This window comes from Trichechus manatus, unplaced genomic scaffold, assembly GCF_000243295.1.
Source record: "Trichechus manatus latirostris isolate Lorelei unplaced genomic scaffold, TriManLat1.0 scaffold00249, whole genome shotgun sequence".
In the NCBI taxonomy this organism is placed as follows: Eukaryota; Metazoa; Chordata; class Mammalia; order Sirenia; family Trichechidae; genus Trichechus; species Trichechus manatus.
Window position 1 is genome coordinate 2,144,030 of NW_004444185.1, and position 12,601 is coordinate 2,156,630.

At 42.0% G+C, this 12,601-nt stretch overlaps 1 protein-coding gene across 1 annotated transcript in view; it reads right to left on the reverse strand.

Moving 5' to 3' along the window:
* The window catches only part of ARMC9 (armadillo repeat containing 9), a 152,406-nt gene that overhangs the window by 135,149 nt on the left and 4,656 nt on the right, over positions 1-12,601 (reverse strand). The window contains exon 2 of the mRNA XM_023724514.1: positions 8,345-8,369. The gene's annotated coding sequence lies outside the window, so the exon portion shown is untranslated. The remainder of the gene's footprint in view (positions 1-8,344; positions 8,370-12,601) is intronic.

Below are 12,601 nucleotides of genomic sequence, written 5' to 3' on the forward strand. Positions count from 1 at the left end.
GAGAGCATTTGTGCAAACTTGCTCAACACATACCAAATGGTATATGACGAATGAAGCACCAAAACCCATTAGCCAAATCATCAATGTAAATATCACCAAAGTAGCCCCTCTATGAGGGACTGCACAAAGAACTCTTTCCTGCAGAAACTCGTTATGCAGTTAACTAAGTGTTAAGAAGTGATTATTTGTGGAACTTGTGCTTTGGTAACTCAGATATGGAATTTCTAATAATTTGAAAATGTGGCCTATCTGAGGGACAAGAGACCTAACTGCCAGCAGCCTGCAGGAATCTGAAAAGCAGGCAACTGGGCTGAAGTGTTTGCGACCATTTTCAAATCACCTTGAAGACATCTCGGTGAGCTATAAACAGGACCTGAACATTACTATAAAGCTAGCTGGGCAGCAACTCAAAGATAACAACTTTATTTCAGAACATTAAACAGAACGTTGAGCCCTTTTTCCCCCTGCCAAAAGTTTTATGAGAAAATGTCAACTAAGCCAAGATGCCTTGCCAAGCACGGCCTCAACTTTTAAAGGAGATGTCTTATTAGCAATCTCATATTATTTTAATGAAACTGTCTTAGTCACGCCAGTGAAATTTATTGAGACTTCATGTTTCAAAGCTACTGACGTAAATTTGAGCAAAAGTCCAAAGAACTGCATGCCAAGTTTTAGACAAGATATACACGCAACTAAAAGAATGACGGTTAAGGTCATGGAAAGTTTACCCATAATTCTGAAATGTAAGAAATCAAGAATGATGGAACTCTCTCCCACAGCCAAGTAGTCAAGCTTTCTCTCTTATCATTTCTACTTCATTTAGATGCACTGCTTTTTTTTTTTAAAGGGTCGTTGTTAGGTGCCGTCAAATCGATTCCAGCTCATAGCGACCCTGCGTACAACAAAATGAAATGCTGCCCGGTCCTGCGCCTTTCTCACAATGGTTGCTATGTTTGAGCTCACTGTTTCAGCTACTGTGTCAATCCGTCTCTGAGAGGGTATTCATCTTTTTCACTGACCCTCTATTTTACCAAGCATGATGTCCTTTTCCAGGGACTGGTCCCTCCTGATAACATGTGCAAAGTACGTGAGACGAAGTCTCGTCATCCTTGCCTCTACGTAGCATTTCGGCTGTACTTCTTCCAAGATAGATTTGTTCATTCTTCTGGCAGTCAACAGTATATTCAATATTCTTCACCAACACCATAATTCAAAGGCATCGATAATTCTTTGGTATTCCTTATTCACTGTCCAGCTTTCACATGCATATGAGGCAAATGGAAACATCATGGCTTTGGTCAGGCGCACCTTAGTCCTTGAAGCAACATCTTTGCTTTTTAACACTTTAAAGAGATCTCTTGCAGCAGACTTGCCCAATGCAGCGCGTCATTTGATTTCTTGACTGCTGCTTCCATGGGCATTGATTATGGATCCAAGCAATGAAATCCTTGACAATTTCAATCTTTTCTCCATTTATCATGATGTTGCTTATTGGTCCAGTTGTGAGGATTTTTGTTTTCTTTATGTTGTGGTGTAACCGATACTGAAGGCGATGCTCTTTGATCTTCATCAATAAGTACTTCAAGTACTCTTCACTTACAGTAAGCAAGGTTGTGTCATCTGCATATCGTAGGTTGTTAATGAGTCTTCCTCCAATCCTGATGTCCCATTTTTCTTCATATAGTCCAGCTTCTCAGACTATCTGCTCAGCATACAGACTGAACAAGTATGGTGAAAGGATACAACCCTGATACGCACCTTTCTTGACTTTAAACCACACAGTATCCCCTTATTCTGTCTGAATGACTTCTTCTTGGTCTAAGTACAGGTTTCTCATGAGCACAATTAAGTGTTCTAGAATCCCCATTCTTCGCAATGTAATCCATAATTTGTTATGATCCACACGGTCGAATGCCTTTGCATAGTCAATAAAACACAGGTAAACATCTTTCTGATATTCTCTGCTTTCAGCCAAGATCCATCTGACATCAGCAATGATATCCCTCATTCCATGTCCTCTTCTGAATCTGGCTTGAATTTCTGGCAGTCCCTTGTCCATGTACTGTTGTAACCACTTCTGAATGATCTTCAGCAAAATTTTACTTGTGTGTGGTATTAATGATATTGTTCAATAATTTCCACATTCTGTTGGATATTCTTTCTTTGGAATGGGTACAAATATGGATCTCTTCCAGTCGGTTGGCCAGGTAGCTGTCTTCCAAATTTCCTGGCATAGACGAGTGAGTGCTTCCAGCGCTGCATCCATTTGCGGAAACATCTCAATTGATATTCTGTCAATTCCTGGAGCCTTGTTTTTTGTCAATGCCTTCAGTGCAGCCTGGACTTCTTCCTTTAGTACCGTCGGTTCTTGATCATATGCTACCTCCTGAAATGGCTGAACGTTGACCAATTCTTTTTGGTATAGTTACTCTGTGTATTCCTTCCATCTTCTTTTGATGCTTCCTGTGTCGTTTAACATTTTCCCCATAGAATCCTTCAATATTGCAACTCGAGGCTTGAATTTTTTCTTCAGTTCTTCCAGCCTGAGAAATGCCCAGCATGTTCTTCCTTTTTGGTTTTCTTTCCCCAGGTTGCACATTTCATTATAATACTTTGTCTTCTTGAGTCGCCCTTTGAAATCTTCTGTTCAGCTCTCTGACGTCATCATTTCTTCCTTTTGCTTTAGCTACTTAACATTCAAGAGCAACTTTCACAGTCTCTTCTGACATCCATTTTAGTCTTTTCTTTCTTTCCTGTCTTTTTAAGAACCTCTTGCTTTCTTCATGTATGATGTCCTTGATGTCGTTCCACAACTCGTCTGGTCTTCGGTCATTAGTGTTCAATGCATCAAATCTACTCGAGTTGGTCTCTAAATACAGGTGAGATATACTCAAGGTCGTACTTTGGCTCTCACAGACTTGTTATAATTTTCTTCAGCTTCAACTTGAACTGGCAGATGAGCAACTAATGGTCTGTTCCACAGTCGGCCTCTGGCCTCATTCTGACTGATGATATTGAGCTTTTCCATCATCTTCCCACAGATGTAGTCGATTTGATTCCTATGTATTTCATCCTGTGAGGTCCACATGTATAGTCACCTTTATGCTGTTGAAAAAAAGTGTTTGCAAAGAACAAGTTGTTGGTCTTCCAAAATTCTATCATGAGATCTCTGGCGTTGTGTCTATCACCAAGGCCATATTTTCCAACTATCAGTCCTTCTTCTTTGCTCCCAACTTTTGCATTCCAATTGCCAGTAATTATCAATGCATGTTCATCACATATTTGATCGATTTCAGACTGCTGAAGTTGGTAAAAATCTTCCACTTCATATTTGGCCTTAGTGGTTGATGTGTAAATTTGAATAATAGTCATATTAACTGGTCTTTCTTGTAGGCATATGGATGTTATCCTATTACTAACAACGTTGTACTTCAGGATAGATCCTGAAATGTTCTTTTTGATGATGAACATAATGCCATTCCTCTTCAATGTGTCATTCCCAGCACAGCAGACCATATGATGGTCTGATTCAAAATGGCCAATACCGGTCCATTTCAGTTCACTAATGCCTAGGATATCGATGTTTATGTGTTCCATTTCATTTATGACGACCTCTGATTTTCCTAGATTCATATTTTGTACATTCCACTTACCGATTATTAATGGATGTTTGCAGCTGTTTCTTCTCATTTTGAGTCATACCACATCAGTAAATGAAGGTCCCAAAAGCTTGACTCCACGTCATTAAGGTTGACTCTACTTTGAGGAGGCAGCTCTTCCCCAGTTGTATTTTCAGTGCCTTCCAACCTGAAGGGCTCATCTTCTGGAACTATGTCAGACAATGTTCCACTGCTATTCATAAAGTTTTCACTGGTCAATTTTTTCAGAAGTAAACTGCCAGGTCCTTCTTCCTACTCTGAGTCTGGAAGCTCCACTGAAACCTGTCCGCCATAGGTGACCTTGCTCGTATTTGAATACTGGTGGCATAGCTTCCAGTATCACAGCAACACGCAAGCCACCACAGCATGACAAACTGACAGACGTGGTGGTTTTAAAGAGTAGAGATTTTAATTTTAGAGAGCCCTTGGCTGCTAAAGGCAAAATGATCAATTTTAAAATAACAGAATTATTTTTCTAACCTAATAACAAAACCTAAAAGCAATCACTCTATTTGTATAAGACACTCTTTCTTCTTCATATTCAGATATAAATTGACTATTTTGCTAATTACAAATACCGAATGAAGAAAGTTATAACTATGAATATAGGTTATCACAGAATACCGTTTAGGGCTCTGAACACAAGAAACATGATTAGTAGCTCATTTTCTAAACGGGCTGAATCAGTGAATACCAGAAATGCTAAAAAAAATGCTATTTTTATATCCTTTTTAAGTGGCTAGGTGAAATAATAATCCTACGTACTATATTGCTAACTTTGGTTTTTATTCCAAACACCATTTCCTAAATGTAATTCCTTTTGAGAGGATTTTCCACTCCAAGCACTTTTCTCGCCTTTTTCAAAAGCTTATCGAAATCTCACTTTATCCATGAAACCTTTCCTATTAAGACACATAGAATAAGGATTACCCAACTGTTCAATTTCAAAAACAACACCTGAGTCTGAAATTAAATTAAATTGGAGGTGTCTCTGTGCCTTGTGACCATGGTTAACTGTCACTCTTTTAAAGAGGCCTCGGCCTGAGCAAGCCCTGGTCCAAGGGAGCCCTGGCCCGAGTGCCCTGCGATGCTGATCTCTGATATCCCTGGCACCACCGCAACATGGGGAGTTTATTTAGATGCAGAGACAGACTGTGCCAGCCGACTCAATGCCTCAGAGAGTCGACCTGGCTATCCACAGAACACTCATCTAAAATCAAAATTATAGAAGGCTTAAAAACCCTGGTCTTACTGAAATTCCAAATTAAAGATCTGTTAAAAAAAAAAAGCACAAGCTCCTCTATTTGCACTCTCCTTCTGTACATAGATCAAGAGGCAGTTATTCAAACAGAACAAGGGGATACTGCGTGGTTTAAAGTCAGGAAAGGTGTGTGTCAGGGTTGTATACTTTCACCATACTTACTCTATCTGTATACAGAGCAAATAATCCGAAAAGCTGGACTATGATAGGAAAAGCACTGCATTAGGATTGGAGAAAGACTCATTAACAACCTGTGATATGCAGATGACACAACCTTGCTTGCTGAAAGTGAAGAGAACTTGAAACATTTCCTGATGAAGATCAAAGACCACAGCCTTCAGTATGGATTACACCTCAACATAAAAAAAAAAAAAAAATCCTCACAACTGGATCAATAAGCAATGTCATGATAAACGGAGAAAAGACTGATGTTGTCAAGGATTTCATTTTACTTGGGTCCACAATCAACGTCCATGGAAGCAGCAGTCAGGAAATCAAACGACGTTATTGCTTTGGGTAAATCTGCTGCAAAAGACCTCTTTAAAGTGTTTTTAAAAAAAAAAAGATGTCACTTTGAGGACTAAGGGGCCCCTGACCCAAGCCATGGTGTTTTCAATCGCCTCATAGGCATGCGAACCTAAATAATAAAGAAGGAAGACCCAAGAAGACTGATGCCTTGGAATTATGGTGAAAGAATACTGAATATCCCACGGACTGCCAGAAGAATGAACAAATCTGTCTGGGAAGAAGCACATTCAAAATGCTCCTTAGAAGAGAGGCTAGCTAGACTTCGTCTCACATACTGTGGACATGCTCTCAGGAGGGACCAATCCTTGGAGAAGGACCTCATGCTTGGTAAAGAGGGTCAGTGAAAAAGAGGAAGACTCTCAATGAGATGGACTGACACAGTAGCTGCAACAATGGGCTCAAACACAGCAACGACTGGAGGATGGCACAGGACCCAGCAGTACTTCGTTTTGTTATACCGACTTGAGGGCCCCTAACAACAATACCTGTTTATACTGTGTCTGTAAAATGGACCCCTTATCACAGACCTAACGGTTCCCTGTAGAAAGCTAGCCTCAAAAACTGCAGGGTATGCTGGCGGTGTCAGGAACTGGAAGCAACACAGGAATTTGGGGGAAGTTACTCCCAACTTTCCCTCCTCCAGTCCTTGAGGTCCACAGACTCAATATGAACAGCGACTTAGCAGACTCCATCCAGAGCTAAGGCAGGTCTCTGGGGCCCAAAGGATATGTGGTGGGTAGTGTTTTTTTTTCAGTATGTCTGCCAACTGTTTGACACTCCTTCTATCAAGAGGTGGAGTATAACTGCCCTTTCCTTGGTCTTAGTAATCTTCTTCTAACGAACAGAACACAGCAGAAATGACATCAAGTTACTTCAGAGGCTGGTTAGAAGTTATTTGCTTCCTCCTGGCTCTCTCCGGGGACCATACACTTGGAAGCAACCACTAGGCCATTAGGAAGCCCAGGTCACATGCAGAGGCCATGCAGGTGCTCCCCTATGGCAACAGCCAGTGTCAGCCAGCAGGCTGGTAACTCCAGCCCAGCTCCTGTCTGACTGCACCACACAAAACCCCAAGAACTGCCAACTGAGCCCACAACTCCTAGAGCCACAGCAGATGATGATGGTGGTGATGATAAATGAATGTTGCTGTTTTCTGCCTGCCACTAGGTTTGGGTGGCTTGTTATGCAGCAATAGAACAGGGGGTGAAGGTGCATTTCCAGGAGCTGCAGGACAAGGTCTAACTGTGTGAAAACTGGCACAGGCCGCACCCTGGCCTAGGATGGGGACCTACACTAACAGCTCGTGGGGCAGGCCCAAGGCTAACAGAGACCAGTGGGGACTGATGCTCAGCACTGACTGTGCTGAGGCAGAGCAATCTCCAGGAGGCTCACACCCCAGCCAGACCACAGCCTGGTGACACTGGGTGTGTCCCACACTGACCCTGGGAGGCCCGTCTGTCCTCTGGGAGGCTCACACCCCAACCAGACCACAGCCCAGAGACTCTCAGTGTCCCATGCTGGTCCCACACTGACCCCGGGAGGTTCTTCTGTACCCTTGCTCCTCCAGGTTCGGGCATGGGATCAAGGGAAATGGGAACTGCTGGTCCTCCATGAGGGGTGCATGGACCTGTCTCCTCTCAGGGCTGCAGGAGGGCAGCACAGCTGGCAGAACCAGCCCTACATTTACAGCTGCTGCAGGGGAAAAGCAAGGCTGCAAATTGGGCAAAAAGAAACATTCAGACCCTTCTCGTCCGGAGCTCCCAAAGCTCCCAAAGCGCGGCTTGTTTCTCAAATCTATAGCACTGCCTATCTGTCAACTCCCCAGGAAGCAAAGAGCTAACTAACTTGCTTCCTTTCTTTAAAAAAAACTTTAACTCTCTAAGAGGAAATGTGGAAAAACAGTGCCAGGAAGTTCTGAAGTCCTCTCCAACATCACTCTGCTTGAGAGAGGTGAATGTGATCGTTTACGGAACAAAAGATGAATTTCGGCACAGTGAAACTCCACCTGCTGGGAACGGAGGGTTACGCCTTCAGTGCTTAGGGAAGGCAGGACACCCACCCTTGCCGAGGAAATCACACAGACAGCGTTCATCATGCGGTAGGTATCAAAGACAAAACTCAGGCTAAGATCCCTGGTGTGGCCACCGCTTTCATAATACCTCAAGTGTTTTTCACCTTACTGAAAAATGAACAGTATAGGTAAAACTTACCACAAAAAAAATCATTTTATACAAAAAAAAACCCTTAAGATTGGAATTCCTACTCTGAATGTAAAAAATGGAATTGCTTTACAAGAACAGGTATTCCATATTGCTACAGAGGTAAGACTTCATTTGACTTGGTGTTGTTGTGTGCCATTGAGTTGATTCTGACTCACAGAGACCTGACGGGACAGAGTGGAACTGCCCCATACGGTTTCCAAGGCTGAAAATCTTTATAGGAGCAGATGGCCAGGTCTTTTCTCCCGCGGAGCGGCTGGGGGGTTCGAACCACTGATCTTTCAGTTAGCAGCAAAGTGCTTAACCATTGAGCCAGCAGGGCTTCTCACTTGACTAGGTCAAGGTAAACGTTAATGATACTAAAAGAATTCTTTCCTCGCTCACACTGTAGTGTTTTCTAGCTGCAGTTCCTTCCCGCTGGGACACGGCTTGGATTCTCTTCATTTCTCCAGCCTTAGTTATCTGATATGCAAAATGGAGTTAACAATACCAGCCTTCTCAGCAAAGTGAGCCTCAAGGAATCACAGGGAAGCATTACTGCAATGCACTTCATAAACATTTGCACTTTTAAAGCCCTCACGTGTGAAGTCTACGAATTCTCTCCTTCTCTGTCCCTATCTCATTACTTGAAACTTAAGTTGGCAAAGTGGCTCTTATAAAAAGTTTAAATGATTTACCTTTGTTACTTTGTCCGTTCTCCTTCTGGGATGAGAAAGTAGTTCAGGAAAACAGGCATTCAGGAGAGAGTACTCGGGGTACCTCACAGTGTGTGGCCAATCTGAGAAAGAACTTCAACACAGTAAGAAAGGAGAAAAAAAGAATTCTCATGACAGTGGAGGCCAGCTTCCAGATATCACTATAAATAGCTAAGACAGTTTACTGAATTCTCAGTACTTGGAAGACTCATTCCCAAATAAATGCTCTTCTCTCCATCTCAATTATCACTGTGTAAGTCCAAGTTTTGCGCTATTTCAATGGCCTCCTAATTGGCCTTGTTGTTAGCTGCTGCTGAGTCAGCCCCCAACTCATGGTGACCCCATGCACAAGGGAACAAAACGCTGCCTGGTCCTGTGCCATCTCTACGATCAGCTGTGCATTGGACTGTTGTGATCCATAGGGTTTTCAGTGGCTGATTTTTGGAAAGAGATCATCAGCCCTGTCTTCTTAGTCTGTCTCTGTCCGGAAGCTCCACTCAAACCTATTCAGCATCACAGCGACACCCAGGCTTCCACTGACAGACGGGTGGTGGCTGTGCATGAGGTGCATTGGCCAGAAATCAAACCTGGGTCTCCCACATGTGTGTCAGAGTGCTCCATAGGATTTTCAGTGGCTGATTTTTCAGAAGTAAATCACCAGGCCTTTCTTCTCAGGTGCCTCTGGATAAATTGGCACTTCCAAACTTTCAGTTAGCAGCCTAGTCGTTATCAGACTGTGCCACCCAGGGAAGGTGAGAATTCTACCACTGAACCACCACTCCCCCCAACTGGCCTTCTTATTCCCTGCAAAAGACCTTCCCACTGCTACCAAAGCATCATACTAAAACCGCAAATCTGAAATCCTACCCTTTCATTCTGCAACTTCCTTTCTAAAGCTTGATGGAGAGTTTGGGATGAAAACAGCATCGTACAGTGGTTATGATCAGACTCTGGAGGCACACTACCTGACAGGAAATTTCAACCCCACACTTAGGCAGCAAAACTGAAGGCAAGTTACTTCCTTTTGTTTTTAATTTTTTTGATAACAGCTTTATTGAAATATAATTCACACAGTACATAACTCACCCATCCCAAGTGTCCATGTCAACGGCTTTTAGTATATTCACAGAGCTGCGCCACCATCACCAATCAATTTTACAGCATTTTCATTACCCCTAAAAGGAACCTAGTACCCATTAGTGAGAAGCCCTGGTGGCGCAGTGGTTAAGTGCACGGCTACTATCCTAAAGGTTGTCAGTTCAAACCCACCAGTCTCTCCACAGGACAAAGATGTGGTGATCTGCATTCGTAAAGATTACAGCCTTGGAAACCCTATGGGGCAGTTCTACTCTGTCCTATAGGGTCGCTATGAGTTGGAATGCACTTGATGGCAACAGGTTTGGTTTTGGGTTTACCCACTAGCAGTCACTCCTCATTTTCTATAAGGAACAGGTATCACTTTTATAATCAACGGGGAAAACGAATGATTTTTAAAAATGTGAACATGTCATTCTCCTGCTTAAAGCAATCAAAGGCTCCTGACACTTACAGGACATACACAAACCTTCGGACCTGGCCCCTGCCCATTCTCTGACTTTCTCTAGCTCAGCCCTTCTGCTCCAGCAACACTGAAGTCTCTGTAGTTTCCCAAACATACTGCTTCAGTGCCTTTGCACAGGCTGTCCTCTCTACCTGGAATTCCTCTCTCTTTCTGCGTGCCTCACAAATTCCCATTTTATTGTTCAAAACCCAAACGTGGCTAGGAGAACTATGTCTTGGCCTTTTCTTCGTATCCCTAATTCCTAGCACAATACTTAACTTACAGCAGAAATTTTTAAAATGTGCTGAGCAGAACTGCAACTATTTCCATGTAACAAGGAAAAGAAAGGAATCATATTTATAGTTACCCGCTGTATTTCAGTGTATTTGCTCCAAAGCATACTGAATAGAAGGAGAGGTGACAAGTCCTTGCCAACTATAATACTAACAGCTAACATTTATTAAGCACTTGCTACATGCCACACTTTTTTTAAATAGTATTTTATTGTATTTTAGATGAAAGCTTACACAGCAAATTAACTTCCCACTTAACAATTTTTATACAAATTGTTCTGTGACATTGGTTACAATGTTGACAATGTGTCTTCTGTCAGCGTTCTCATTATTTCCATTCTGCTGGTTCTGTTTCCATTGATTTAGCTTCCCTTCCCCTCCTTGCCTTCTCACTTTTGCTTTTGGGTAAATGTTGACTGTTTGGTCTCATATTGTTTAAGGAAACACATTACTCATGGGTGATACTGTTTATTTTATAAGCCCATCTATTATCTGGTTGAAAGGTGACCTCCAGAAATAGCTTCAGTTCTAAGTTCAAAGAGTATCTTAGGGTGATAAGTCTCGGGGGTTCCTCTAGTCTCTATCAGTCCAGTGGGTCTTGACTTTTTTAGGTTGAGTTTTGTTCTATGTTTTCCTCTCATTATGTCTCAGACCTTCTATTGTGCCCCTGGTCAGAACAGTTGGTAGTGGTAGCTGGGCACCATCTAGTTCTTCTGGTTTCAGGTTAGAAGAGGCTGTGATTCATGTGAGCTATTAGTCCTGTGGAGTAGTTTCTTCTCTGAGTCTTTCATTTCCTTCATTCTCTTTTGCTCCATATGAATAGAGACCAATAGTTGCCTCTTAGATGTCCGCTTGCACGCTTTGAAGACCCCAGACGCCACTTACCAAACTAGGATGTAGGACATTACCTGTGAGAACGATGTTATGCCAATTGACTCAGCTGTCCTCTGAGACTATGGTCCTAAGCCTTTTAACCCAATAAACCAATCCCATGAGTTGTTTGGAGTACCACACTGTTTTAAGCAAGTTATATGTATTAACTCAATCCTCATAAGATTCCTATGAAGTGGGTACTATTATTAATATAAAACTAGTTGCCATCCAGTCAATTCTAACTCATAGCGACCCCAGGTGTGTCAGAGTAAAACTGTGCGCCACAGGCAATGGCTGATTTTTTGGAAGTAGAATGCCAGGCCTTTCTTCCAAGGCGCCTCTAGGTGGACTTGAATTACCAACCTTTCAATTAGCAGTTGAGCACATTACCTGTTTGTACCACCCAGGGACTCCATTGTTAATATACTAATATATTATTAATATAATGAATATAATTTACTATCTAAAATAATTTTCTTCAGACCTTAACATATCAGCACCTGTTAAAAGTTTTAAGCTGAGAAATACTTTTACAAAAAGTATTAAAATAATCATAAGCCGGTTAGAAATGTCTCCCAATTCCACTGAAAACTGTTATTTGTCTTTAGGGCTCTAAGAGGAAAAAGGATTGGACATGCAAACATTGTGACTTTATAGGTAGAGGAAAGTACCTGAGCAACAGCTGTAAGGATATAAAAGCACTGAGAAGAGATGAGTTCAGTTTGACTGGGGACAGTCGTGAGGTCAGGCTAAGGAATTTAAATACAGGCAACAAGCAGCTGTTGACAGCTTAAGAAGCTGAAGTACCCCTGAGACTATCGCCCTGAGATACCCTTTAAACTCTGTACTGAAACCACACTCAAGAGGTCACCTTTCAGCTAAATAACAGAAAGGCACATCACCCGTGAGTCCTGTGCTCCATTAAAAAATCATCGGTATGAGACCAAACAGTCAACATTTACCCTAAAGCAAAGATGAAAAGGGGGGAGGGGCGGGAAAGCTAGATGAACAGAAATGGAACAACCAGAACAGAAATAATGAGAATGCTGACACCTTGTGAAAAATGTAACCAATGTCACTGAACAATATGTATAGAAATTGTTAAATGGGAACCTAATTTACTGTGTAAACTTTTACCAAAAACACAGTAAAATATTATATTAAAAAAAAGAAGAAGAAGCTGAAGTAGAAGAAATGTGTCATGGAATCTCAGGGACAAAAGAGCTTCGATTAGGAGAAGGAGGCCAAATGCTCTGGCGTTGGAAAGGAGGAGACATGCAATGGGGGCTGTAACCAACAGCACAAAACAACTTGGGTATGAATTTTTGAATGAGAAGCTAATTTGCACCATGAACTCTCACCTAAAGCTCAGTTTAAAAAGAAGGAAGATGCTCTTCAAAAGACTTCACCAAAAGAGTAAAAAGAGAACCTACAGACCGGGAAAAAATTTTTGGACAGTACAAGTCAGACAAAGGTCTAATCTCCATAATCTACAAGAAAATCCAACACCTCTACAACAAAAAGACAAATAAT